The 3,497-nt window shown below is 39.9% G+C and overlaps 1 pseudogene; it reads right to left on the reverse strand.

Moving 5' to 3' along the window:
* Nucleotides 1-864: 864 nt before the first annotated feature.
* Nucleotides 865-1,901, reverse strand: LOC122808169 (annotated as a pseudogene).
* Between the last annotated feature and the right edge of the window lie 1,596 nt (nt 1,902-3,497).

Genomic DNA, 3,497 nt, shown 5'->3' on the forward strand with positions numbered 1-3,497 from the left:
CTAAATTTCTTATGCATTATTATTATTATGTTTTATTTTATTTTTTTTATTTTATGTTCAGATCAGTACTTGTATTGCCTAAGTGATATGTGTATGTCCTGTTCTGCATGGTCATTTGCTCTTGGTGTACATTTTCTGCAGTATTGCTACTGATACTTGGTTCATGTCATCACTGAAAAGGGTCCATTGACAGATTGCTTACCCAGTTAACACGTGTAAATAAACAAATCGAATAAAACAATGTTGCTTTATCATTTAATTGCTTCACAATGGAATACTTTATTTTTGCTTTGATTTACTTTCATAGGTTCATAGGTGTGTACTAGGCTAATGGCTGTGGAGCCTTTACAAGCCTAGCCCATAGGATAACCCTGTCATCATGCCACCCGTTAAACATTTCCTGAACTAAATGATGCCATGTCCTATGAATGTCTGAATCTGTATTGTTCCGATATCAGCAAGACTGCTAGTAGGACAGTGGGCACTTCTCAGAAGCAGGATTAAAGTCAGCTACTGCAGACCCCCCCCCCCCCGCTGTCTTTGGAACTACAATACACAATACAGTTTACATGCAAATTAGAGCAAACAAAGTCTCCCAATTAGAATGTACTGATAAAAAAAACATGGTTCTCAATTTATGGTTAGTTATAACAGGTGTCATTCTTATAAGCAGTCTCATGTAAACACAAGGCTAAAACTAATGCAATTAAAAATATAAAATCTAATTGCATTTAGGCAAGCATGATTTGGAAATGGCTTTCGTTATAACAGTTAAAAAGTATGTCTTTAAATTTAATATAAAAGCAGTGATTTTCAGTAAATGTTTTCTCTGACTGTGTTGCTGCAAAACACTTCTTGTACTTTTCAAAAGAGGGTGTTGTTAGAAAGCTCTGCTGCATTTTTTGGAATTCCAGCCTGAATCTCAGACTGAATACCACAATGATCCTGCCCACAGAGGATTCTGAAGTGGCCATTATCACCCCAGTCTGTATTCCATGAGTTAGCAGCCAGCCAGTAAGGAGTGCTGTTTTCTATGCCCCAGCCCAAGATCTTAATAGCATGACCCCCGACTGCTTCTCCAGTTTGATGCTGGTACACACCTGATTTACAGAGCAGGAAGTCCTCACACACAGTGAAGGACCCCTCCATGGGTCCATTCTTATAAATTTCTTCCATTATGCTTTCAGGAGAGGAAGGGACACTATAGGCAGATCCACCATAAATCTTGTCCTTTTCATATGAAGGAGTATAACCAGCATCACACTTTTTCACACAGGGTGGCGTGTCACCTCCTTCTCCAGAATATGGTGGTCATGAGCCATTCACATGATGTTCACAGGGAGGAATAGTATATGGCCTGCAACCTATGTCAGAACCATACAGCCCCCCCCCCTCCAACACCAAGCCACTTTCAGTCCAGTACTGCCACCCTCCTGATGGATAGCCACCATTGCATCCCATTCCACACTCAAAGCCACAGCATGAAAGCAGATCTTCAGCAGACATCTCCACATTTTGCTTTCCCCAGGGTGGTTGCAGACACGGTCAGATATGGACTCTACAGCACCAAATGCCCAACATGAGCGACAAGATCCCTGATCCCGGATCTCTCAGATTGTTGGACAATTGGGCCACTGAGTTCGTGAATCAAAGTTATCAGGAAGCTTCACTTTTCCAGAACAGGAAATCTTTAAAGGCAATTTTGGGCCATGCAGGACTGTACCACACAGATGCTTCAAATAACTCTGATCCACATTGTAAAGGTTTTGTCCAGCCTTCCATGTAGTATTTAATTTGTTAATGTGGTTGATTATATCATGTGGCCAGGTGGAGGAAGATGGCAAGCTTCGAGAGATGACAAAACCCAGGAGGAGACAAACTGTAACTAATGAATGCCACATGATGGATGCTGGCACAACTTAAATGCAAAACGATAACCGCAGCTGATTGTCATGACCTTGTCTGTATTTCTCCCAAGACAGTCAGTTAAACCAGAAATTAACTAAATGAATGGAATCCCTAAAAGTATAATGGAATGACCTGCAGTGTTACAGTTCTGCTTTATGCATAGCTTACAATTCATAGGTATGTACTAGGCTAGCTGCTGTTGTAAGCCACTTTAAGCCTAGCCAAGGTGAAAATCAAACCATGTACCTTATGTCAGTGAGATAAACACCTTCACCATTATGCCATCCCCCAGCAACCAACGTCAACTCCCAGCCTTTGTTGGCAAGGATTGAGATACATTACAAGCACTGAGTAGGCCAGTAGTAAATGGAAAATGGGAGTAAAATGAATTGACTCATTACAAAACAAACAGAATGAGAGGAGCATTGTGATGTTACAGGGGCACTTTGTGGTTAGCACTGATAAGGAAGCAGACTCTCTGTTACACAGTTGCATTTCAGATTTCTATCAAGCTCAGTCATGCATTGTTGCCAAGGACACACAGAGTGTTATAGAGCTACTTTCTGGATTAACTGCTTGAAAGAAAAATGTACCATTTAAATAAAGCCACAACAGCATCAAAAATTTCTGTGTCACAATCAAAAGATGTCTGGCAGGATTGGTTCACTTTCCTTTTACCAAATGAGTGAAAAAGCAGAAAAAAAATTAAACGTTTCTCTGTCATTGCCTCCGAGCATTTGTTCAGTGGGTACAGCGACTGCGTTAGATATTCCATTATTCTTTACTGTACATAGATACCAATGCTTATGTGACAGTTATGGAGCTCCCACACTACTCCTTGTTTGATTGGGGCAGTGAACTGTTTTAAGACAGCATTGTCTCTTTTATTCATCTAGCTGTTTTTAGTCCCCATCAGCAGTTTATTTGCTTTTTAACATGGAAATGTATCACTTCTTTTACTTGGGAAACCTTCATTTAGTCGCACACTGCTGTGTCAAGGATTAAAATAGTAAAAGATCATTTGTTTCCTTTTGTTGACATTTCAGTGTGTTTGCACTGCAAGGTCACAGGCTACATGTTAGTGGTTCACTAGACTCAGAAGAGAGGGAGAACAGAACTTTTATGTGTTTTCTAAATTTATCCCTTTTCTCTGAGTTTTTGTAATGCACACTTAGCACGTATAAAGCACAGTGGTTTGTGTTTTCCGCAGCCTTATAATTGTTGCAATTTATACGTTGTGATGGACGTAGCAAGCAAATTCCATTTGTACTCACAAGCTCTTAGTGCTACCCCCCCGACACCTATCACTTAAAAATAGACACACCTTTCAAAATGCTGCCCCCCAATCACTTAATAAATGTAATTAACATTTTCAGCTGTTCCTCCTAAAACTATTAAAACCTTTTAAATTAGCAATATTGTACCTGTTGTTAAAGGCATTCATTTAGTCAGGTGTAGATATCACCTGAAAAACAGCCATGTCGATGTGATGATCAGAAAACAATGTACTCAGTGAAGTACAAAGAGTAGGCCTGGCTACACCTTTGCATTGTGATCCACCAAGGATTTAGACTCAAGATTGTATGTCA

Source organism: Protopterus annectens, chromosome 8.part0, assembly GCF_019279795.1.
Source record: "Protopterus annectens isolate FY-2018-M chromosome 8.part0, PAN1.0, whole genome shotgun sequence".
NCBI lineage: Eukaryota > Metazoa > Chordata > Ceratodontiformes > Protopteridae > Protopterus > Protopterus annectens.